The sequence below is a fragment of the Heloderma suspectum genome, chromosome 4 (assembly GCF_057233095.1).
Source record: "Heloderma suspectum isolate Gila_16-S chromosome 4, 16-S_ref, whole genome shotgun sequence".
Classification (NCBI taxonomy): Eukaryota; Metazoa; Chordata; class Lepidosauria; order Squamata; family Helodermatidae; genus Heloderma; species Heloderma suspectum.
The window spans coordinates 111,717,131-111,743,792 of NC_139461.1; the positions used below are offsets into that span (position 1 = coordinate 111,717,131).

General features: G+C 43.1%; 1 protein-coding gene across 23 annotated transcripts in view; it reads left to right on the forward strand.

The window, feature by feature from the left end:
- Positions 1 to 3,109: 3,109 nt before the first annotated feature.
- Positions 3,110 to 26,662, forward strand: part of RREB1 (ras responsive element binding protein 1) — a 161,992-nt gene continuing 138,439 nt past the window's right edge. For 2 of the 23 annotated variants that reach the window (XM_084850371.1, XM_084850394.1), the window contains exons 1-3: positions 3,228 to 3,622; positions 3,745 to 4,046; positions 9,085 to 10,594. The gene's annotated coding sequence lies outside the window, so the exon portion shown is untranslated. The other 21 variants (XM_084850381.1, XM_084850395.1, XM_084850380.1 and 18 more) reach the window with 20 other exon arrangements.

Consider the following 26,662-nt stretch of genomic DNA (forward strand, 5'->3'; position numbering starts at 1 on the left):
AAAGAAGGAATTGTGTTCTTCCCTGGTACAGCTTGAAAGTGCTGAAAACGGAAGACGGAAGGAGGGAGGAGGAGAAAGGGAAAGACCAAGGCATCCCAATAGGAGGATCTGCTTTCTGCCTGGCATAATCCAATCTTGGCCTCTCTTCCTCAGAAGGGTGGAGGGCGGGATACACTGAATCATGCCAGCGAGAGGAAGGTTCCTCCCCTCCTCTCTCCCTGGTACAGCCTGGAAACTGCATTCTTTTCCCTCTTGGCTTCTCCAGGAAGAACCTAGGCAGGAAGGGAAAGACTGGAAGCACTCAGGTCTTCATCTTTCTATCCCTTTGAGCTGTTTCAAAAAGCTCAGGGGAAGCGAATGGGAGGTTGAGTGGAAGTTGGCAGGTGAGGTAGGGTATCCATGTGGCCTACACTACAGAGAACAGTCCTCTATTTGAAGGGCTCTCTGATCTAAAGATGAAGACCCCTAAGAAGGAAGAGCAGAGGCCTTGATTTGACCCATTGCATTTAGTACCTGGCTGGGAAAGATCAAAGGCAAAAGGAGAAGGGGACAGCAGAGGATGAGATGGCTAGATAGCATCACCGATGCAATGAATATGGACTTGAGCACACTCCGGGAGAGAGCGCAGGACAGGAAGGCCTGGCATGCCATGGTCCATGGGGTCACGAAGAGTCGGACACGATTTAACGACTGAACAACAATTTAGTACCTGGACAGTAGACTGAGAAAAACACACAGGACACCTGGTCATAGTTTTCCCCACTATAGTAAGATATAGCGTATTTCAATTTAAAATGGAGAAGAGCTTTCAGTGTGGTGGCTCCCATCCTATGGAACTCCCTGCCTCTGAAGGTCAGCCAGGCTCCAACACTGGGTTATTTTCGGTGTCTCCTGAAACAGCTCTTTTCCAGGAAACCTTCCTTGGTTAACCAGCTTTGGTTTTACTGGCACTCTGGTTTTTTTAAATAATAATTTTAATATCATGTTTTATTCTTTTTATCTTTTGTTCATTTTATCTCATGTTGTTCACAGCTCTGGAATCTGTTTAGATGTGGAGCGGTACACAAATGTTGTAAATAAATAAATAAATTTCTAAATTTGCATCTATACATAAAGATTAACTTATGCACATTTTAGGCAAATCCTCTTTTTTGATGATGCATTTCATCTTTGGGAGCAATGTGTAAGAGGCCACCTTAAGGGGACAGAGATAGCCTATGGGCTGCCAGCGCCTAACAAAGGATATTATGGTTCCTGTATTCTACTGACTGGAAGGAATTTAGCAGAGGTTGCCATCTTTGCTTCCTGGTCCAACCAGAATAGACATGAGCCAGCTGAAGTTAAGCACTTTTAAATGCCACTGACTACAATGGGGGAATAAAGCATGTACTTACGGCTATAATTTAAACATGCTTACTTGGGAGCAAGTCCTGCTGAAATCAGTGGGAGTTACTTCTGAGTAAACATCCATAGGATCAGGCTGCATAAATACTTAACTTGGATTGGACAGTGTGCTAAATTTGGGTATAAAAAAGAAATTGTTGTCTATCTATGCAAGGTGTCATCAGTGCAAGCTATCATATAATGTATTTGAAGGGCTTTGAAGCAAAGTTTGAAATGAAATGCTAAACATTATTAATAGTTTTGCTTATTAATCGCCTCACAACAGGTCTGCACAATTGCTCCCATTTTACAGATGGAGAGCTAATGCTCGCAGATAATGACTTGCCCAAAGCCATCCAAAGAGTGATCCGCAGAAAGTAACATAAGGAGGGCATTTAAGTCCTGTCCTTGCAGAATGTTTAAAGGTATACAAGATAACATTAACTGATGTCCCTGAACATTTAGAAGTCCTTATGGCCCTCTGCCATCTCTCTCTTTCTCCCTTTTGCGCACTTATATCTTTCCCACATGAACTTGGGAAATTTCCCAAGTCCCCACATTTCCAATAGAAATAGAAGTTAATTGCCCTCTGCTCTAACTTAAAAAGGTTAAAAACTGTTGCTATCCTTGATTTGCTATATAGCCCTCTTTCAGACAAAGATTACAGGATGTACTCCAACTGTATATCATTTTTTATGGTTATGCCTGTGATTACATAGAATTGGAAGTCCATGTCCAGCAGTACTCTGATCTACAAGACCATGCAGTCTTATTGTATGAGCATGCAGTGATGGATTCCTTTATACTTGTCAAGCATAGGAAGGAGGGGAAATGTAGAGGTACCCTATGAGCAATAAGAGGTACCATATTTTTCATGGTTAAACCCAAAGCCAAGTTAAGGTTGTAATCCTGTGCACATTTATTCAATAAATCCTACTGAACTCTACTTCTACTTAAATATGTGTAAGATATTGTGCTGTACAAGTCTACATCTCAGACTATATACTTGTAGATTAGCTAGTTAACATCTCAATTATAAAAATGAGAGGAAACACACACCAAAAAGCAAAATAAACCCTGATGGCCTCTTTTGTACCAGAAATTAATTAGATAGATTCACTCACCTGCAGAAATAAGCAATATTTCAAATTTGTCGACTCTGACTTTGGGGGATTTGGGGGAAACTGGCTTCAGATTTCTAGACATGGGCTCTGCACAGAATAAACCTTAAAAAAAATTAAAACCTTAAGGTATCCTACTGAAAACGTCTAGGAGCCTGGACCACAGAGAGCCTAGGACCTTTCTGACAACAGCAATTGTGTGTTTAAACAAGTGTTACATAAATCAAGCCTGAAAACTGGGGGTGGGGGGAGGAAGTGGAGAGAAGAAGGCCTCCCTGTGCATTTGCCTGGATGGTGCAACTAAGAAGGATGTATAAGCCACCCAGGACATTCCTACCTAAGGTTGCAAAGTGTCTTGCTAATTGCTGGGACTTGTTGCACCATCGGCTCTAGGCTGGAGTGCAGCCACAACATGGGGCTTTTCTGCCTTTCTTGTTAATTAGATTGGAGAGAGAGAGCTGAATGTGTGGCACCTGGCTGACAATGGATTAAGCTGCTCGAGACAGGGGGAGAGAGCGAGCGAGAGATCCCTTCAAAGAAGATACTGCACCGTCTGCATCCCTGACGCTTTATCAGTCCCTAACACTCAACTGCCTCTCACTGCGCAGCAGCAGCGCCGCTTCCTCCTTACAACTGGAAGTCTGTAATGGAGGGGAGTAACAGCCGCCGCCGCCGCTGCCAGATGGTACATTACCACCAAGAGACTTTTTAGTCTGGTAACTTCCCTCTTTCTCTTTCCTATACCCACCATCAGGCAAGACAGGAAAAAAGTAATTGCCTATTTTTTTAAAAAAAAAATAAGCATGATTTATCTTTGGAAGAGTAAGACGGCTTAGTTTGGATTTTTGTTGTTGTCGTCCTGATGGTTAGGTAAAGTCTCGCCAAAGTTGCAGAGTGAAGTAGGTTAGCTGGCTCCGTGCAACGGGGGGGGGGGGAGGAGGAGGAAAAAGAAAAGTTTTACTCACTTCTCTTCTTAGAAGAGGAGGAGGAGCCCCTCCCAGCCAAAGAGAAGGAGCGAGAGATAGGGATGCTACTGCTTGCAACAGGCAGCAGCAGCCTGGCTGAGTAACACGTCCCCTGGAGACTAGCAGGAGCAACACGTGATGTGTCTACTTAGGGTGAGAGGGGGAGAGCCGCTGATGAGTGGGAAGGGGGGAGAGTGAGTGAGAGCGGGGGGTACACCCGGAGCGCCGCTCCAGACCTGGAGGGGTCCATAACTTTGGCCATCTTCTTCCTTCAGGGAGAAGAGGAGGAAGCGAACTTATTGTGGAGTTGATGAACTTTGCACATCCATAGAAACGCCATTTTGAATTTGATTCCTTTTTTTTTTCCACCACCCCCCTCTTCTCCCTCCGGAGCAAACTTTTCTTTTCTTTTTTGCGTCGTTTTCTTCTTCTATCCATCTTTCTCTTCTCGCCACCCCCGCCCTCGAATTATTAGTATTATTATTTTGAAAAGAAACGAAACCCGATCGCCCATCATCAGTCCAGCAGATTTCCATCATGGCTCGACCCAAGCAACCCAGCCCGGAGCAAGGCAAACGTAAGTAACGCGAGGCTGATCCCACAAGAGCAAACTTCTACCTGTGCTTGAGACAGAGAGAGAGAGAGAGAGAGAGAACTTGCAAGCGGAGCACGCAGAAGGAGCCTCTCTCTTTGATGGCTTAAAAGGGCATGGCAAGGAACTTTTTCTTATGCGGACTGATGGGACGAGGGGTGGGGATTAGGCAGGAGAAGTCGTGTAGCGAAAGGTAGAAATACTCGTTTAGTGCGTAGCGTGACTTTTTGGGTTGTTTTTTTTTTTTTTTTTGCGATGTATCGTTTTAGAGTCGGGGGCGGGGGGGGAGAGAAAAGTTTCTAAAAAGTTGGCTGGCAGTGGTGTAGATGATGCTGATGAGTTGGTGCAGCCTCTCTTCCTTTCCACCCCCACCCCCGCTCCTCCCTGCCTCCCCCCTCCACTCCCCCTTCTCTTCCGTGTTGCAAACTGTACCAACCAGCAACACCCGTTGCAGCCTGTTGCCTGTAGGACCCTGATGCTCATCCATATTAAACCGTCTGAGCTCAGGAATTCATCCAGATCATCTCCCTCCCTCCCCTCCTACTGCAAAGTTTATTTTTAACCCACGATTTGGATGGGCCTGCGAGGAGAAGAAGCATCTTTTCACCCAATTGGCCTCCTCTCTTGCTCAAGTACATCCTCCTGCTTGCTGCTCTTCTCTTCCCCCTCCTCCAGTTTTTTTTTTCCCGTGAAATTTTTATGACTTGATGATGATGATGGGGAGCGAGACGGCGTTTATTTCCTTCTCTTTTCGGTTGAAGTGGAATCGCCTTTCTCAAGGTAGAGGGGAGCGGAGAAACCCCGGTTGGTCTCTTTCCCTTGGGCATCTGTTAACTTTTCCGCCTTGTTTAGGCCAGTTGGTGGAAGCATCTGTATATGTGCGTATCTCTCTTTTAATTCGCACTTTGGTACTTCTCGTTCCCTTTGCACTCTCCTCCCCTCCACCCTCGGGCGGGGAGAGAGGGAGGTGGGAGTTTTTACAAGATCATGCCTGCCCCTCTCTTTCTTTGGCTCTCTATCCTTTCCCTTGGCCTTCAGTAAAGGTGCAGGCGTCATCCGGATAACTTTTTCTTCTTTTCTGAATATCCTAGGACGGGCTTTTTTTTTTTTTTTTTTCTGGTACTGGGGTGGAGGAAAGTCTCTGCTCCCCCACCCCCTTTTCCCTTGTGTGCTGTGTCAAAGGCATCTCTCTCTGCGTTATGGATTATAGGAGGAAACGCGCACACGCATCGTCACGAGTACAGGAAAGGGCCCGAGTAGTATCCGAAACTAGGAAAATGTGTCGTGTTATGCTTACTACTTCTGCGGGCTCTTAACAAAAAACCCCGCTCTCAGTATGTTGTAGAGAATTATCTTATTGGTCCAGATCTTTTTAGTTAGTTCCATTCTCACACCATTTTTAATCATTTCCCCTCCCTTGGATCCCCCCCCCCAATGCTGTTAACTGCTCCCCTCCATTGCTACATCTAAAACTTCTTGTAAAACACTCCCCTTCCTCGCCCCCCTCTATTCTTCCCTACGTGTTGATGTAGGCTAGTCGGGACTCGTCTCTTAGGAAACTGCGACCTTAATCGTTGCTAAGAAGCGGGGAAAGGTTTTCCTCTCTCTCTCTCTCTCCCCCGCCCCTTGTCAATCGGCATATTTCTCTGCCCCCCCTCACTTAAATGTAAGAAAGGGATAAAGTTCTTCCTTTCTTTGGGAGCTTACAGCCCGATCTTCCGTCTCTCCTCCCCTCACCCCCCATCTCGCTCCCTTCAATGTAAAGCAACAACATGGAGTGAGTCTGTAAAAGATTCTTGCTGCGCTTTGGAACTTGACCAAAGTTTTCCATCGTTGGTCTCGCTGCTCCCCTTACTTAACTAGGGGTGGCGGGGGGGGGGGGGAGAGCAGCCGTGGAAAAACGTGGTTGCACTCATCCGTTCTCCTCGACCAAAGTCACTTCCCAGCCTGCTAGCAGTTGTGAAACAGACGAACGCATCTCGTTGCCGGGCAGAGTAGAGCGGCAAGAGGAGGCGAGTTGGAGATGCTGAAAACTTTGTAGAGGAGGGAGGAGCCGCCGTTGCTGCTGTTGCCGCCGCTGCTGCTGCAGCCTGTTGATGGTGGAGGTGGATTGAACTTTGTCATGTCGGTTGATAAGTTTGCTCTGGCTCCCTCTCCCCCCACCCTTCCCCGGCTCCCTCTCTTCTGCGCTTGCTCTCTTTCCCACCCCCTCTTACCTCTTAGTTACATTATCTCTCTCCCTTTCTCGGAGTGCTCTGCAATGCATCCTTGATAGGTTATAAAAGGGGAGGGCCAGCGTTTCTCCTGGCTCAGCAGATTTGGCCTCCCTTGCTCCTTTACTGCTTAGCTTAGATAGAAGATAGAACGAGAGCCCAGATCCGGAAGAGCAGTTCACATTCCATTACGAAATTCTACACAACTTCAGAGCCAGCAGAAGTACCATTGCTCGACTGCACACTTGCAGGGATTGATTGTTTGTGTGTGTGATATTTTATTAAAAAAACACTTCCCTGTCAAATTGGCTGAATTATACTCTCTGCGCTATTTTTTTGAGATAGAGAAAAGAAAGGCGCTTTTGTGCTGTGGGGAGGGAAGCTGCAACAGGTACGTTTACTGTAAGGGATACAAAACTGGCGCAGTTCATCCTCAGAAGGCAATTGGTTTAATTTCTGGAGGAGCATTTAAATCTTAGTTTTCATATTGCCCTGCTTTGCGTATGCCTTATCTTCTGGACAAGTTCAGTTATGGTTCATGCAGTTCTTTTCAACCCCTTGGTGGATAAAAATGGCATCTGCATGAATTGGAATAACGGGGAATTCTGCTCTTCACAGGAACCCTTCTGGATTGCTGGGCTGCTTAAGGCGGTTTCCTTTCCAGTAACACTTTAGTTCTGCTAATAATAGTCGTTGACCTGCCAACTTCAGAGTTTATAGTGGTAGGTACCCATTAGGAATGGGAGATTCTGGTGCAGTTTGGGAAGGGTTAAAAAGTTACCAGCACTCCCTTTCCATGATCACACCAGCCATATTTGTTTTAGGTTTTTATTTTCCCTTTAAAGGCTTAGGGGTATAGTCTTCTCTTGATGTGTGTGCATAATGCCCATTAGCATTAACGGGTGTTATGTACATCCCTTGGAGAATAGACCCTTTTGTGTGTTAGAAACTCAGAAACAGCATGGCTCCATCATCCAATCAATCAAGTTACCACAACACTTCTTTTCATCCTTCACTTAAGACACACCTAATGGTTTTACTTGTTTCAGTGCAATTGCCCAGAAACTAGTGTGTGTGTGTGTGTGTGTGTGAGAGAGAGAGAGAGAGAGAGAGAGAGCGCAGTCCCAATCATGTACAAATGTAATATCCTAACCTGGTATTCAATCATACTTTTGCAGACCTCTTTGCTTAGAAAGGTAATGTGCTCTGTGTCAGTTACCTGCAATTTATAAAACAAGAAAAGTCTGTTGTGATTTGTATCAACTTTTAAATAATTAGTATTCCATTAATGTGTCCATTTTTAAAAACTCTCACTGTAACTCATTTATAATCTGATTTTAAGGCAAAGTTTTCAGAACCTGAACAGTCCTGGATGTTAAACTTTTGGAACCTCTGTATGAAAATTAAACAATCTAACAGCTAACTTGACTACATATGAGTTTTTCTTTCTTCTTCATCTAGTACAGGTGGTGCATCCATTCTTGCATTGCTATATCATGGTGTTTTAGCTTTTGAGTGTCAAGAGTCTGTTTAAGTAAAACCTGAGATGTGAAAACCGAAAGCCTTTCATCCATTACTGGTGGCTTTAGTTAAACTTGTTTTGGGTATGGGCAGATTGTGTTTTTGAAAAGATCCCCCTACCTCTTCCAGGGCTTCTATGGGTTTCCATCACTTGCTTGAGATGACCTTATACTCTAATTGCATCTTATGTTTTAAGATCTCTTTTTCCAGTACTGAAGGTGGCTTATTAGAGACACACTTGTCTGGATTTTTTTTTCTTGTAGTAGTAAAAGCTGATTTTTACATCAGCAGTCTTGTATGGCTAGTCAAAACTGGCTATCCTTGCTAGATCTCCCAGGTTATATGTGTTATCCCTTGCGAAAGTAGGTAGTGCGTGGAAGGTCATAGGATAAGTGTTGCTAAGCAGCTAAACAGAAGGATGCTAAAATTAACCCAAGTGCATCTATCAGGGATTCATTCTCTTGCTCTTTTCCTTTTGTAAATAAAACGAAATCAAATTTATTCTTAATTAAAATGTTCGGCATCTCTGACTTTAAAATCAAACAAAACACAAACCTAATGCTTGATGATCAACATTGGAAATACTTTAAGGGATTTTGAGTGTGAATAAACTCCAGGACCTAAGCATCTGCAAAATGATGACACAGGTTGCTTTAATCAATGCTTTATGGAGTTGTACATATGAGAGGACTAAACGCATGGCGTCATGATCCTAGTAATGTTTTCTTGGAAGTTAGTCATATTGAGTTGAGTGGATTTTAGTCCCTAGTAAGTGTGATGAGGTCAGCACCCTTGGGCTGCAATCATTTGCATGTCTAGTGAAAAGTAAGACCCACTGAGTTTAATGAGACTTATACCCAGGAAACTGTGCATAGGATTACAGCCTTAGATACAGGTAACATTTGTCAAATCAATGGATTGTGCTTCCATGTAAGTATATTTTTGGATTGGCAGTGACAACTTGTTAGGAAAAGCCTAAGAATGTATTTGCTTCCAAGTTGGTAATTATATGAACTTGTAATATTTCTCCCTCAGACAGTAGTAGCATTTGTGTAGGAATCGAATACTATTACAGTGCAGTTGGAATCATGATGTGTAGCTTCAGTTATATTCTCAGAGTCCCCCCCGCTTCCCTAAATTGTTACTTAAGTCAGTTATTTTGCCTTGGATGAACTGTGGTACTCTACTAGGTGAATAATGTTTAGTTGTTGTATACACATCTTTTATTTTTGCACAGGTTTTACACTACACTTAGAGTAATTTTTACGTTTTCTCTTTTCCTATTACAGATATTAAATGCATTTCTGAAGAGCAACCTGAAGCTTAGAAAGGGGTAGGAATTGCTTTATGTTCTCTCCCCCCCCCCGCCTTTTAAAAATACATTTGCTTGTAGCCTTGCTGAGAAGTATTTTGGGAATCAAATAAGTGGAATGATGGAAGAGATTTTCTCCTAAGGAAATTATGGCAATGGCCAATAACTTATTAATTGATAGGGGAAAACTGTCAAGGTTGGCATTCTAGGATGTGTAGAGTGGTTCAGAACTGTGGCCTACAATGGAGTCTCCAGTGTGATTTTTAAAAGTAGCTTTCTTTTTACTGACATCAAGGCAGGCATCATGTGTTCTATGGGCTATTTGTGGCTAGCAGGGTCCTGTTGAGATCCTGGGGTTTCTAGTCCTCAGGGCTGGGGGCAAGAAGCTGAGCCATGAAAATTCAGATTTGAAGCAAATAATAAAGATTGAAAAACAGTCAACAAAAAAATTTAAGTCATCAAGACTTTGCAAAGCTGTATATAAATTAGGCTTATGGGATATTTCAGATGTAGCCTTGCCAAAAATGTTAGCTACACTGGCATCTTAGCTTTTTAAAGACCCCTTGTTGTCCATTTTTCTTTATTTTATTTTTCTTTAAGTGGAAGGGGAGGGGCTACAGCCCAGCGATAGAGCACATGTTTCACATGCAGAAGGTCCCAGGTTCAATCCCCGGCATCTCCACGTAGGCCAGGAAAAACTCCTGCCTGAAACCTTGGAGAGCCGCTGCCAATCAGTGTTGACAACACTGGGCTAGATGGACCAAGGGTCTGACTCGGTATAAGGCAGCTTCCTACGTTCCTAATTATTAGCCAATGAAGTGTGGCTTAGATTGAATAGAAAAAAAAATGCATTCAATTATTATATTATTTGTTGCCTTCATAGCCTGCCCTTCCTACAAGCAGAATGTTAGCCTCACAACAACCCTGTGAAGTCGGCTTGGCTGAGAGCTAGCAGTGTGTCCGAGGTCTACTAGCATTATAGCTAGCAAGTATTTGAATGTGGATTTTCCACATCCAAATCTAGCATTCTACCTGCAGCACCACATTGGCTATTGACAACTGGCCTGTTGACTTCCTGTGGGCTTCTTGAACAATTGCATTCTGTGAATGATCTGTTTGGTTGGGACATGATGCTTTTGGAGGGTGAGTCACCAGGGTCCTGCAGGGAGCCATGTTGTATCAGTCTGCTACCATACTTTGGTGAAAGGTGTGTTCCCAGGTTTTACTATGGTGTTTTAAGGGAAGTTCTAAATCTTCAATCTCACCTCTGCTTGTGTTGGGAGAGTGCTGTTCTGCAGGATACTAAAGAACTGGATGGATTTGGGAAGGTTTGGGCCTCTTGTGTTTCTGTGTGTGGTGGGGAAATAAATAGGACAGCATTCCTGACCATTGGCCATGCTGACAGGGGCATCTGGAAGTCGAAGTCCAAAGCATCTGGAGACCTATCTTCTGCCCACTCCTGGAATAAAGGACATTGAAAAGAAGGGGTAGGTAATCTGTTCGAAAACTCAGTGGAGAAATTGGGGTGGTAGCACCTGTTCTAATACAAATCTTTGAAAACTTCTCATCTTAAATCCCATTCCACCCTCTTGTTGGCGTTAAATAGCGCAGTGGCTTAAAGGCAGAGCATGCGTTACATAAGATGGGACGTTTTTAGCTGGAGGATTATGCCCCGCAATTATTGCTTTGCTGTGAAATGCAAAAAAAAAAAAAAAAGGCTTATTTTGCAGTTTGAGAAGGGCTCTTGACTTTCTCAGTTCTATAGCAGTGGGAAATAAGCTAGCCTGTAAAGGGTAGGCTTGTTAGTTGGACCAGGCAGATCTGGTTATGTCTTATGACCAGGGGAATGAATCTGGAACTGCACCTCCTTGTTGTAGCAAAATAGCCTGTGGATTTTGTTGCCTCCAGCAGGATGTTAAGTCGTTCTAGTGCATCTTGTTCTAACTACCTCTCCAGTTTTTCATGCTAACCTGCCTTGCAGTCAATAAAGGTAGCTCTCTGAATAGGTGCAGTACACAAAAGAAGTAGGTGATGGGTGGGGACTGTTTATTCAATGTGATTCAAGTAAGTAATGCTAAGGGAATTCGAAGGCCTCTGAGACAGGGCAGCTGAATAGTTTTAAGAAGGATTCACCTGCAGAAGTACAAGGGGTGGTACCAACAGGGCGGAGAAAAGCAATTGAAACCCCCTACACAGGCATTGTTATGTTCTAAGTACTAAAAGGGGGTTTATTAACTGCTTTGAAGGGACTGATTTTTGTTTTGTTTTGTTTTCTGTTCTTGGATTAGACAAGTGTCTGCATTATATATATTTTTTTAAATTAGTGAGTGCCAAATGTGTAGCTTTCTACTTTAAAAACAAGAATCCTATGCTTAAAAAGTACCAAATGTATTGCCTAATTTTCCAGTGCAAGAGCCTACATCCCCAGATACAGCTGAGGAAGAAGGTTATTGACTACGAAACCTCATGCCATGATTATCATTTTTAAAGTCCTTTAAGTTGCCACAGGACTTTTTGCTACAACGAAGTATAACGTATCTACCTGTATGGAATTAATGTAGTGTAGGGCCTTTTTTGATGCCTAAAGGAAAGAAAGACTTGGGTTTTATGTACGAAATTTGGTTTCTGCATCCTAGTATTTCTCCACTAGCATCAAGTCCCAGGACTCTGTGCTTGCATAGCTCTTGGTATATCTCATTTTAATGTTTAGGATTAGGTTGTTGGTTTGGTAGATTCCTAGGCTAAAGCGATGCTTCTCAAACTAAGGAGAGAGGAGAGGGGGTGTCATTGGGGTGAGTGTGAGTGAACACACAGGGGACAACCAGATAATTGGTGTGTCCTCAGTAGCTATGACACTTGTCAAATTGAATGTTTACAAGGCTTTTTAAATAGAAAACTATAATGTTGGTATTGTATTATCTATGCAGCCTTTCTTTCCATATGTAAGATTACACATTGACTGCTACTTCTAAGGGATTATTTGAATTTAAATTATCCTTTCCTCAGGAAACTCCCTTTTTATTTAGAAATGAATGGCCTTGTTATTTTTAAGAATTTGCTTGCCCTGCTTAACTCCTTGGTTATACCCAACAAGTTAACACTGTATAACTATGAGACTTGTGTAGTGACCTAGTGCTGATCATTAACGCTACCCAGTTACATAGGAAGTGGCCTTACACCAGATCATTGTCCATCTCGCCACATATTGTCTACTCTGAATGGAGGCAGTACTCCAGGGTCTTAAGCAGAGGCCTTTTCCATCACCTGCTACCTGATCCTTTTAACTGGAGATGCCACGAATTGAACTTAGGACCTTCTGTGTGCAGTGCAGGAGCACTACCATTGAGCTGTGGTCTCTCCCATGATTGGTTTAACTGTGGTTTAGCAGTTGGGAGCATCGTGCGGCCTTTGACACTCCTCTCTCTTCTCCTTTCACCCAGGCCTTCCCCGCCCCCATTACTCCTTTTAGATTTGGAAAAAGATATGGTTAGTGGTTTGCGTACATGAAAGGTCAACTGTAGCTATCTCCAAAACTGAAAAGGGGAGGAGGCAGTGCCCGGACTGGAGAGAAGGAGGAATGCAAACTCATGGGGTGCTTCCATTTGCCAAACCATGGTTAGGTGGTTGGACACTATTAACATCTTCACTGGGCCAATTAGTTGCTCTTGACATCAGTGCCACATCTGTAGCATGGGTAACAATACTGGTCCACCTGTATAGTGGTAGTGTTGTTGTAATTGCTGAGAAAATGTATGTGAAGTACTTCAAGAACATTGCAAAGGCTCTGGATAGTACCAAGCACTATTCTATATTTTTTAAATGTAGATCTTGCCTTAAATTTTACCTATGCATTTACTTAAATGTATCTTTGCTCCCCTTCTCCCTTTCTTCTCTGGTTATTTTAACTATTTCTTTGTATGTGCTTTATTTCGGCTTTGTTGCTGAAGCTGAAAACAGATAGTGTGGTATCCTAAGAATGGGTTGGCTCCCATTCTTGTACTATGGAACTGGAAGATGAACTAATTTGGGCAACAGCCATTTCATGAGTCGCTTAAAAAAATCAAGGAAGCAAAAAAGATCCTAATAATTTTTTTTGAAATTCATGTAATATAATCCTGGCTTTCTGGATAACAGACAAACCTGATAACTTATTGAATTTGCAATTCCCACTCTATTAATGATTGTTTATAGTTTAATGCTACTGGGCTTCCTTTTAAAGTATGTTATATGCGATATGGAGAATTCTATGCAAATCACTTACTTGTCTGTATGCAGTGCTTTTGCATCAACAAACACTCTCTGCATACAATTGGATTTTGGTTGTCTTGCAAGTTTTAAATGAGGTTTCACAAAACTGCAGTAGGGATCCTTGAGTCTTGCAGTAGATTGCTAGGTGTTGAGGCTATTCACACATAACAACAACCCATCGGTTTAAAAAACCATGGATTGACACCTGGGTTGTTTAGCCCTTAAACAACCCAGCAGCCCGGGTTTGGATGTCATGCTCCACCACCTACACAGGAGCCAATCATGGGTTGTGGAATAAAATGGAAGAAGCAGGTGCACTGCAGGCAGCATGCCCACGGGTCTCAGACAGGTCATTGTTACGTGTGAACCAGGCCAATGTGTGCAGGGTCCTCCCTTTCTGTCCCACTCCAGATAATACCTGTTCCAATTTGTACTTGTCTGGATCACACCAGGGTATTGACTTACCCTTTTCTTGGTCATTGGAAAGGGGATAAGTGTGTAGACACACTGGTATTGGACTGTTCTGGAAGGATTAGTGGGATAACCTTATATTACAACACTTTGCTACTCTGAGCACATGCCTCTGGGGCCTTAAGACTTCTGCAGGCTTTTGCGGCCTTGTTCCTTTTTATTGTATTTGTCTGCCCTTGGGCCTCAGAAGAATTAGCATTGCCAGGCAGTTTTCTCTATTGCAGTGACCATTTGAAGAGACTTAAAATAGTTCCGTTCTTAACTTGAAGAGGCGTTCCCTGGTAGTTTTGAGAGATGGTCGTTTTCAAAGGCGAGTAAAGGGAGACATGATAGAGGTGTACAAAATGATGCATTGTGTGGAGAAAGTGAATAGGGACCATAATACTAGAACCTGGGGTCATCTCATGAAGCTGAATGGTGGGAGGTTCAGGACAGCAAAAAGGAAGTATTTCTTCACACAGCACATAGTTAAACTATGGAATTCTCTACCACAAGATGTAGTGATGGACACCAACTTGGATGGCTTTAAAAGTGGGTTAGGCAAATTCATGGTGGATAAGGCTATCAGTGGCTACTAGTCACAATGGTTAGATGCCACTGCCAGTATGTCTGTGTATATAGTTGCTAGGGAACACAAGCGGAGGCTATTACACTCATGTCCTACTTGTGGCTTTTCAGCCACAACTTGTTGGCCACTGTGTGAAAAGAATGCTAGATTACCATGGCTGTTATGTTCTTAAAGCAGTGCAGTATCATCCTGTATGTCTCTTTAGAATACAGTGGTATCATACACTCCCACACTGTTTGGCTCATCTCGTGTTCAAAACCTTGCTTATTTTTGCCTGCTCCGCTTTACCAAAGGTTCTCAGGTTTGTTGCTCCACCCTATTTTGTGTGGCATTGCATTTTGCAACATCCACAAGCTGGGCTGTTTAGACAAATAACTCTAGATGTTGTGATGTATTGGCCTACTCCAGGCAAGGCTGCCCAGCAAGTTGCATCTTCACTCACAGAATGCATCACCAGAAAAAGTGATGTTCACCAGTATAGATGGTTTTTACAAAGGCCAATTCAGGGAAAGGTAGTGTCATGGCTACTAGTCATGGAATCTCTGTTACTGAGGAAGCACCCGCCTGACGGTATACTTGGAATAAATGCTAGCAGATGGCCATCCCTTTCATACTCATGTTTGTGAACTTCCAGGGGCATCTGACTGGCCACTGCTGGAAAGAGAACATTGGCCTAGTAATCTGGGGTTACATAGGAAGCGGCCTCAAGCCAGGTCAGAGTATTTGTCCAGCTAGTCTGGTATTGTCGACTCCCACAAAGGTTTTTTGCATTTGCTACTAGATCCTTTTAAACTGGAGATGTCAGGGATTGAACCTAACCTTCTGCATGCAAAGCATGTGCTCTGAGCTATGGTTCCTCAAAAAAGAAGAGATGACCTGGGGGTGATGAAGTCTGATCTGCTTGGTCAGTGTGAGGGCCTCTGCTTGACTTCTCTGTGCCCCAGAATCCTCTTCAATATACAGGGATTCCTCAGCATATAAGCTAGGGGGGTGGGGTGGGAAGGGTCCCTGCAGGCAGAAAATTTTGAAAACCACTGGACTAGGTGGATCTTTGGTCTGATCTAGCAATTCAGTTCTTATGTGTAGGAAAGGTGTCCCAGTGGCAGAAGGAAGTGGCCACCCTTGCTTTCTTAACAAGGTAGCTCCATATGAGCTAATGATTAGATAGTGGCTGATTCCTGACATAACCTCTGATGTGGATGAAACTGCTCTCTTGCATGTACTATCGGGGCTTGCCTAATGGTTTCCTGCTCATTTGAAAACTCTGCTTCAAAAAAAAGTAAAGCAGAACGAAGTCTTTGGACCACAAATAATTTGGAATCCTGTGTCTGTCCGTCCGTCCGTCCATGCTGGTTCTATATGGAGAACACAATTGTGAACAAATCCCAGGACTTCTAAGCCCATTATCCTGATTGCATCTTTTGTTTGTTTCTTGCTAGAAAGAACTCATTCAATCACATTTGCTTCATTTAATTGTGTCTCCACTATTTGTCTCGTTTGTTCCTGCAGTTAGCCTGTGTATTATAGATGATATCATTTGCATTTTTCCAGGAGGCAATGAGATAATAAAGTTAAATTAGTTCAAGAATGCCTAGGCAGGTCTGGTTTTGGGACAGAAACTGCCATGGTCACCTGAGTGGATGACTTATGCCAGGGAGGGACAGGTGAAGTTCAACCCTGTTAGTTCTCTGGGACCTCTCAGGGGCTTTTGATACCATTGATCATGGTATCGTTCTGGGTTGCCTGGCTGGGTAGGACTAAGAGGCTTGATGTTATGGTGGCTCTGGTCCTTCCTGGCAGGGAAGACCCTGGAGGTGGTCCATCAAAGGGCTTTGGCTTGTGAGGTGGTTCAGGGTTCCATCTTGTCCCCTGTGCTTTTAAACATCTACTTGAAGTTTCTAGGGCAGCCTTCCCCAACCTGGTGACTTTCAGATGTTTTGGACTTCAACTTGTCAGCCCCAGCCAGCATGACCAATGGACAAGAATGCTGCGAGTTATAGTCCAAAACATTTGGAGGGCACCAGGTTGGGGAAGGCTGCTCTAGGGGTATTAATTCTGGAGGTTTGGGCTCAGGCAGGGGTTTTGAACAACAAGCCCACGGGCCAAATCTGGCCCACCTGGGGTCCCAGTCTGGTCCTCTGGGGTTTGCCAGACAATTATGCCCCCTTCCCTTGTCCCCCAAGTGTCATTTTGGTGGTTTCTCAGCTTTTGTGCATTTTTTCCCCATTCTAAAAGGTTGAAATGCCTCTTCTGAGTTACTGAGAGTAATGTAGTCACTAAGTTGTCATCAGATGACATGACTCACAGTCCACTTTGCATTTTCATCTATGAATGCTATGGAAGCTGTGGAAGTCTTGAGGCAGTTTGGGGTTGGATGAGGGGTAACAAGCTGCAGCTTAATCCAGATAGGATAGAGGTGCTGTGGGTAGGTAAATCTGCCAGTATGGTTGAATAGAGGGGTTCAACTGATATTGGATGGGGTTAAAATCCGCCGTAAGGGTCAGGTGCAGAATTTGGATGTTCTCCTAGACATGATGCTATTGATAGGGTGCGGAGAAGTGGCATCAACCAGGTGTGCCTTTTATCGTCTTCTGCTGATAACACAGCTGTGCCCTTATCTGGAGAAAACAGACCTTGCCACAATTAGTTGTGCAATAGCTACATCCAGACTGGACTACTGTAATGTGCTTTACATGGGGCTGCCTCTGAAGATGGTTCAGAAGCTTCAGCTGGTACAAAACATAGCTTTCTGGTTGCTTGTGGAGGCCAGGTGATTGGAGTACGTAACACCAATGCCATACTGGCTGCCAGTGCATTTCTGGGTCCAATTCAAACTTACCTTTAAAGCCCTAAATAGCTTGGGACCAGGTTATTTGAGTGCAAGGACCGCCAGCATTCATACAACACTGCCTGGCCATTAAGATTGGCCACAGTGGCCCTGTTCCCTGGCCCACCAGTGAGGTTCGTCAGGTTGGCAGGCACGCGAGATGGAGCTAACAGTGAAAAGTCCCCATCACTGTGTAACTCTCTGCCATAGGAAATTTGGTTGGCTGGCTCGGGCTGCTTATATGCTCTTTTGCTGAGTAATTTGAAAGTGACCCAGGTTTTTAAAGTGATAATCTTTAAATTGCTGTTGCTTGCTTTACTGTTTGTTTTTTAGATTGTATGTTTTTGTGGTTTTTATAAAGATTTTATATTGTATAATGATGTATTTATAGGGTGGTATTATGTTGCTGTGTAAACTTGCATTGAGAGAGGACTGTATGGCCCTTAGAGGCGGTATATAAATATTTTAAATAAATATGGCTGAACAGATGTAAATTATGATTTCCCAAGTCTAAGTAGACCACATTGGAACATGCATACGTAAAGTAAATCTATCTATCTGTTTTAGTGGTAGTAACACAACTAAGCACTGCTGGCCATATATAGTGTGGTGTGTTACCTCGCAGCTGCAGGTAGGAAGGTAGTGCTGCTGATGTGCATTTATACCACCAACTGGGACTGGTATCTAGTGTTATCAGTGGTATCTGGCCTAGCAATTCCAGTGTAGTTATTTCCCAACTGAGGTTGTTTGTGTTGCAACAGACAACCCCTCTGGAATCTGTGGCTGAGGATAACACTAGTGAAGTTTCTTATGGGATGTGTAAGCACTCTTGTGTAGTTTGAAACGCTTCCTCCTTCTATTTATGTGATCAACCTTTCCACCAATAGTACCTGGTTATGTCTTCATTGAGGTCATGTTTGGGGCTACCTTATTATGGTTCCTTAGGTGGCACGGGCATGTTCTTGTTCTAGGCCATAATTCTAGTAACTTATAGTTTAAGGCAATTTTAAGAACGGATGGAGTTTGTGGACTGATTTGAAATTCATGTCTTAAAGCTATTAGAAGTGATGCTAAGAAATGCCCACCAGTTTTTGTTTTGTTTCCCTTATGTGAGGCACACTAACAACTGGGGCTTGATTCAGTATGTAGAACTGAGAGATTATTCAGGCTGCCCCTGTTTAATATTAATCGAAGATCCCATGAGGCACAATGCTTAATGGCTGTAATATTGGATATGGCATGACTGCAGTCCAAAGGGGGCTTGTTTGTGGATTTTTTAAAAAAGGATTTCTTATCCAAAACTGCCCTCGCAGAATTCCCAAATTGCTTTTTAAAATTTCCTGAGTTCAAAAACCAAAATGTGTGAGGCCATCAGTTCCCTATGACCAGATGATGATGATAACTAGATCTTTCTGATTTACCAGATGATGATGATAACTAGATCTTTCTGACTTGGTTAAATCATCATGAAATCACAGTGCAAGACGTCTGGCCAGATGACTCCCAGTCCTTTATCTAGCTGCCATTACGCCACAAAACCCTTTATCTAGCTGTTCCGAGTTCAACTAGCACTGAAGATTTGGAGCAAGAACCTTTTAAAGAGAGATGCTTTCCTCTCTCTTGCCCCCCAGTTGCCTTAAAAAAAAAAAAAAAAATCCATGCCAAATCCTTTGTGCAATTTTAAAGCCTGGGTGGAGCAGATTGGGGGCAGGGAGAGGACAGCCTTTTAAAAGGAGAACTCTTACACTTGCCCTTTCATTGTAACTTAAGTTTTTTATGGTGGAATTGCTGCGTCAGCATGTTGTGGATGTATTGTTTGCACTGGGGGAAGACCCACTTTGCAGTCCATGTGAAATGTAGTGAGTTGGTGCCCCAGTATTGCAAAGATCACCGTGGCATATGTGGCTTAGTAACATACGTAAAGCCATAGCACAGTACAAAAATTGACAGATAGAACTGACTCATCTATTTGCCGTCTTGTCAATAAAAGGGTGTTGAACTGACATGCAGCATAGCAAGAAGGACATGCCCAACTTGCCTCGCATAGGATGCTATTTTGGTAATAAGCTAACCCGTGTGCTGTTGCTGATATGTGTATTTTTAGAAGTGGGGTGCCAGGTTATTAAATCCTGTGGCTGAAATAATTTAGAGTCTTCAGATATGTTGCAAGTGGTCCTTGCACCATAGCGTTTTCTGAAGCTGGGAATCTTATTTAAGCAATGCATATTACTCCAAATGTGTCTGTAAAGGGGATTAAATCTTAATTATAATTATGCAAAATAAAACAAATCCCTAAGTATTATACGGAGACCAAATCACATCTGCATTCTTGAACCTGTGGGATTTTGGAATGGCACTGTAGATTATTGCAATCTGTAAAAGAACAGTTCCATATTCGTGCAGCTGAATTACCAGTGTACAAGCTTTTGGAGAGTAATTCCATTGATGTGACTAGGTCTCACTCTGAAGTATACTTGCCTCAATCTTAGATGGTTTTCCTTATTCCAGCTGTTCTGCCAGAGCTCACTATGGTTTATAGGCTAGTGGTATTTTTTTTCCAAGAAATAACTATAGTTTTTTTCTGAATGGCTCTTCAAAAAATGATGCAAGTATATCATCGATGAATGTTCCATCAAATAGGAAATGGATGCGTGCTATATTGAACTGCTGTGAACAAGTTTGCACATGTTTCTTGTCTGTATCACTCTGAGAGCAGGAATGGAACTTGCATTGTTTGACATACATAATTCAAGTGAATTTTCGCTGGTGACTTGTAGATAGGTAGCTGCTGTTCAGTTTTTCAGGGTCTTGGAAAAACCATTTTCTTGCATGATTACGAGTTGGTTTTGCGTAAACTTTTTTGATATGTGCCATTCCTGTGTTGAGAACATGTTGTCTGAACAGTTCAGCATGTGTCCATGTCAGTTGGCCTTCACATGTTGATAGAAGTTTGAAAAATGTCTTTGCTTGGCATAGACTGGCCGTCCATTTAGTCACCCCTTGGCTTTGACCCACTCAAATTACTGTGTAAAAAAAAAAAAGCAAGCAGGAAATCGTGGTGCCACTCTGCTAAATTTACTAGTGCTTGCCCTACAGTGACAGAATGGTGGAGTATTTATTTTGGGTGATAGTCTTGTGTAGTATGGTGATTATATCTTTTTATGTTGAGACTCTGATTTTTCGAGTAATAATATTGGCTGCAGATGGGTTACAGTAGCTGCCACTGGATATGAACTTCCACTGTAAGATTCATTCCTCCACAGCAATAATAGTACAGGGCTAAAACTGAGTTGGGATGTACACTCTGGAACACTTAATGTCAATTGGTTGCCTCTTAAAAGCACTTCAGCCACCTTTCTGAACTCGTCTGTATTATTAGTAGTAGACAGGTGATTTCTGCTTAAGTTCCCATTGACTGACGACATTATAGACGTTTGCTACCATTTCCAGTGGATTTTGCAATGCATGCAGCTTAGGGGAAGAGGAAACAGGCAGCTCCTGAATTGGGGGTGATTGTGGAGATGTGTGTGTGTGTTATATATCTTCTGTGCCCATTGCTTTGTGGATGGTTGCTGCCTCAAGACCACATTGTGTTGGGAGCCAAAGTCAGTATTTGAAGTGTCATCAGTTAGGTGTCAGCCTTACACAAAGCTGAGAGAAAAGTTAAAATGTCTAGATCAAAGTTTTAGGAGCGGAAGTAGCCTGCAGATATATAAATAATGAGCTCTGGACTAACCTCCTTGCTCTGGTTTCATTCAAGAAGCTCCCAACTGCTTGAAGAATGGAAATGGATGAATAACTTCCCTTCCCCAAATATTGGGAGTTGCCTTCTGTTTTGGGAGTAACCACATCAAGGATATACTTGTAAACTATTTTATAAGTAAGCTATTTACTGTGATTGATTTATGTATGTGTGGATGTACTCAAAGGTAGCTTAGAAGGAAAGATGATACCTGCCACCCAAATGTGTGGTGGTGCCCAACTCCCCTGTCCTACATTCCTTCTTTCTTGTTCCCCTCATCATGTTGGTCCTTTGGGTAAGACAGCAGGGGTAGGTGGTTCAGTCTCCTCTCCATATTCCTCCTTTCCTGCAGCTGACACTAATTTCCCACCTCAATCCACAGCTCCAGCAGGGAGGGATAGGGTAGAACTGGATTGCTTACTCTTCACCTGGGAAGGTAACTTACATACTCTAATGTCGAATTAGCCCTTAAAACAAAAGAGACAGAGATACGTGCCTTCTAAAACGGTGGTGGGTTAGTGAGGTGCTCATCTTCAAACAGTAGCCCTTCATTGGCTACATGGAGAGTTTGGATTTGTCATCCAGGGGTTCGCTTGCCCAGAAGCAATTGCCAGTTGCCCTGGGTGAATGGAAAACTGCAAGCTTGTCATGCAGAGCTCTTATAATGACTACTGAAATGATCCTGATTGGCATTGTGTATCCTTACGAAAATAAATGTTCAGGCACAAGGTATTTTTCACCACCGATACTTTAAACTGCTATTGTTGTAGAGTTGCAGTTTCCTTCCAAAATCTCTGGGATCTTGTGAGTGTATTTGTTGTGCATATATACATGTACGTACACACGCACACACACTATATATGGCCTCCTACATTGAAGTGTTTTGCCTTCATAATCTCATTCATAATAAACTAGAAAGTGTCTCATTTCATCTTTAAATATAGGACTTTTAGCCTTCCTTGAAAACAGGGAATAGTAAACCATCATCTTGAAACTGCCCAAAGAACAGTGAAGAACTCCGATAAGAAGATCAAGGTTGAAGATACTGGAGGAAGTGGTTTCAATGCACATTCGGGGGGGGGGGGGGAATCACCTGGAATGCAGCAGATGTGTGCTGAAATCATTTCCACCACACTTAGTACGTTAGTCTGTTTGCACCCTAATAGGACATACGTTGAGTGACAATCTCTCATTATCCGGGACAATGCCCAGGAGGAGCAAGTGCTTGCCCAAAGCATTTCCTTCTGATACTAGCCTTACTGCTTGGAAATAGAACAGGATCCCAAGGCTCTGTCAAACAGAAACATTAGATTAGGACCAGCCTTCCCCAACTTGATGCCCTCCAAATGGGTTGGACTACAACTCCCATCATCCCCAGCCAGCATGGCCATCACCTTCTGCTTTGGGTGTAACCATATCAAGGACCATGGTGACTGGAGGACACCGGTTTGGGGAAGATTGATTAAAACCATAACGTGGGTTTACATTAGTATTTGTTAGAATCCTTTGTATTAGTGACATGTCCTCCGTTGCCAGTCTTATAAAATGGCAACTTCTCATGGTGTCTCTTTGAGCTAATAGGACTTGCTTTCCCCAGAAGCAAACCTGGAACTTACCTTTTTTCCAGTGGCATTAAGGGCTTACAGATACTCTGTTTAGTGTTGCTGTGGCTACTTCAGCTGCATTATTCTTGAGCCTTCCTGTTTGTCAAACACAATGCGGACTGTGGGGATTTCTACACCAGCCTAAAATCCTGCATTTAAAACTATCTGCTTCCATTTTAAATGCAGGTTTACAACTTATTCCCTTTACACGCGCTTTCTTCTCTGTAGATGGCCGTTCCCATGGCGTTATATTTCCATGAAGAGGCATTACACACGCTCCAGTTCAGCGATACTTGCTCCTGGGTTCCTGCCCCTTTCCCTCCCCTTGCACATTACTGGTGGATGGGGACTGACACGCGGACAGCCCCCCCACCGATCTCCCCAGGCCCCGCTTCCCTCTTCCATGCTTTTGGCCAGTCCCTGCCGCTCAGCCCCTCTGCTGCTCCTCTGCTCTGTTGCGCCCCCCCCGCCGCCACCATGCTCTGCTGCTCTGTTTTGAACAGGCAGGCTGAAAATGGCGAGGAGCCAAAATGGCTCAGGCGCAGGAAGGCTGAACGCCCATCAGACCTTCGTCACCACCACCAACATCATGACCACGCCCCCAGCAACCACACCCAGCACTTCATTCACGCGAGGGGAGAAATACACGGGGAGGACATGGTGCTCCATTTGCACATATCTGGAAAAATAACCCATTTTTTCCATTTGAGGAAAACACGGGACAACAGGACAACAACGATGTCATGTAGTGGACCCGCACAATTCAGTGAGTGAGCAACCATGAATGCGCAATAAACTTGAGGTGTAGAGATCCTCAATAAGTGGAGGAATTTGAATCATGGAAGGGCATATGGCTGTTCCACTGTGTCACATGTCATAAACAAGAGGTATAAGAGCTCTCTTGGCATTCATGGGCATTGAATCATATAACCCAACAATATAGAGGGGAACCAGATCTCTGGACAAGGAACAAATAAACCATATGAAAACATGTGAATAAGTTAAGCTTAGTATTTGGCGGAGGATTTGTACTGATCCTCTTGAAACATAAGCTTTTGGGCCACCAACCCTTATTCTGTTCTAATGCGGGGTATAAGGTCAGTTTGAAAACCAGCACTGTGTAGAGACACAGCAAGAGCTATTGGTTCTAGATTTTCACTTTGTGCACATCGACAACATGATGTGAATTATTCTTATGTGCTTATGAGACTTTGCTACCCACTCCTGTTTACGTGTCTTCAACACACAATCACTTCTTAACCAGGGCAGCCTTCCTCCTCACTGGTCAAGTGCATGGATCTGTTCACCTTTTGACAATCCCTTCAACGATCCCTGCATTCCTGCCCCCTAACTGGGATGGGATTTGGTGGCAGGGTCTCTGCTCCTTGTGACGTGCCAGTGATAAGTGCAAGGAAGATGCAAAAGAGGTGGAAAGTTTCTGTTCCGTTCTCAGTCGCCTCAAGGTAGTAAATCTTTTGATAATCCATTTTATGAACAGATGTTGGATGATTCATGTGGAAATAAGCTCTCAGGAGCATTATTCTTCTGCCTATCCATTCCAGCCTTTTACATGGTAGATCTAGATATTTTACTGGAGATTGGTGAATAGAGATGCTTGTATCTTATCACTCCTACAGAAAAGTACCATTATAAATAGAGAGATGATATAAGCTGGAGATGGGGAACTTTTTCTCTGTTGGAGACCACATGCCAGAGGTGGGTGGGACGGAGCCAAAAGTGGGAAGGGCCACCCTTCCCTCCTTCTGACGCTCCCTTCCCTCTCTTTCTCCCTGTACAGCAGGCTGGTAGAAGAGAAACAGATCGCTCTTGCCAGATCACATGCAGAAGGTTTTTCAAATTGTGCTGGGGTCCACAAGTTGCCCACCACTGATATAAGCAGTAGCCTAAGGCAGCATTTGGCAGAAGGTTGATCTGGATCTACTGGTAGGCCTCTGGGAGTCTTGCAGTAGAACAGCAAGTATTTCTGACTCCCAATTGTTTAAGAATAGCAGCAATAACATGACCCCCGAATGCCATACATTATATTGCTGAGATGAAGGAAGCCTCCAGGAGTGGGTTTTTATGTGGGCCCAGAATTCTTTTATTTTAAGTGTATGCCTTTTGCACCAGACTCTGGTGTGATGGATCTTGGGATTCTAGTGAAAAAACTAAAGTAGATTCTGCTAGTCTAAAGTCTGCCCACTCCTTGACTAAGAACTACTTTACATGTAGATTTTTCTGACACTGAGATTAATCATCTATGAATTCACTTGGATGGCCTTGGGCAAACTGCTTACCTCTCAGCTTCATGTTAAGCCTCTGCAAAATGGAGTTAATAGTCACAAGGTGATTACAAAGAGAAACTTGGTTGAAGTTATAAAGCCCTCTGCATGTTAAAAGTGCTCTATAATCCATAATAAAAGTCCAAGTATAAGCATTTGTTAGATCCATTTCTGGTTCTTTTATCTACATTAGACAAATCAGAAAATAAAATGGCAAAACACTTAAATTTGGCAGTAGCAAAAAGATTGGCTGCTGAATACTGGAAGCAAGCTCAGGGTATCTTCAATATGTCTTTCGCTTGTAAGGATACAGCAAATCTAATTAAGTTGGTTTATATGATTAGGTTTCAGGAAGGTGTTTAATGCAGCTGTAATTAGACACTAGAAGAGAACGTTGATTTTTCTAGCTATTTCATCTGTTTAATTATTAGATTCAATATATTTTGTTTAATGGGTTGTGATTAATATATTTCTGTGTGTAAATAGTAAGCTTTTTATGGCTTTTGGATTTGCAATGTAAATATCGTAAATTGACATATTGAGAGATGCAGGATTTTTTAAAAATACAGCACAAACCCCTTAAATATAAGTGGACTGTACTGCATTGGTGTTTTGAATGCAGACTTAGATTTGTTTTGGGTTTGCTGCTGCCTTCAACAAATCAAAAATAACACTAACTTTGAACATTTAGAAATGAATCTTTCTACTAACATCTTGGTTTCTGCAGGAGTCCCAACAGTATCCCCAGTTTAATTAGAAGTCTGCTAGAATTTGTCACAGATCAGTTACACTACATCTAAATAATCCATGCAGTTCTTATGTTTTTTCCCCCTCCTTCTCCCTTAAATTGGCTATTGCAGTTCTCTGTGTTCAGCATCATGTAGTTTGTTTGTGTGTTTTCCTTTGAGAGTGGGAAAAATCCATATATATTTTAAAAATGATCTTAGGGGTGCTATACTTCCTCTAGCTTACACTAGATAGAACTACTGCATATTATTTTGCTGTTCACTAATTGTAAATGACTTGATGGTAAAAAACATAAGCTGCCTCAGCCATGAACTCACGAGATGGCCTTAGCAAACTACTCTCTTGTCAGCAGTGGCCCTCTGGAATATGGGAATAATACTGACCTACTGTGCAAAGTTGTTGCAGGGATGATTAAGAGATATGTATGAGGAACTCCTAAACGTTCAGTGGCACCCTTTTTAGTCTGAAGCAGCCTCATTGTCAATAAGTGCTTCTTACTTACATCATGTGCTTGTACTATCATACTTTAGTCAGCTGCTTATGTTGGAAAAAGACTGACTCTGTGCACGCTTGGGTCAGAGTAAACTTTGCTAAAATCAGCAGGGCATACGTTAATAGGGATGTGTTTGGGATTCAGGTGAACAAGTTGTAAATGTTTGCCATGGAGAGCGGTGACCATCCACCTCTTACTCTAGGATGGCCAACTGTCGCCCCCCCCCCCCACCAGCCCTTGCCTGGCATGCTCTTGTGTCTTTTTAATGGTAACTTGCTGTGCAGAAATCAGCAAGTGAAGGTTTTTGCAACATGGAGACAGATGTGGTAATGTGTACCTCTGTTTAAATGTGCAGCAATCAGTTGAAAAGTTAGAAACCCCACATCCACTGGGCAGAATAAGTTAGCACCACTGTACCTACTGTAGGGGCCAAAATAAACGTTACATTAAATACATAGGTGCTACGTTTGATTTTTACTCTAGAGTAGGTGCAGTGCCTCTCATCTGGATTGGGACCCTAGTGTGGTGGGGGGGTAGGGGAGCTTTAAACCTTTACCCTGCTATGGGCCAGAT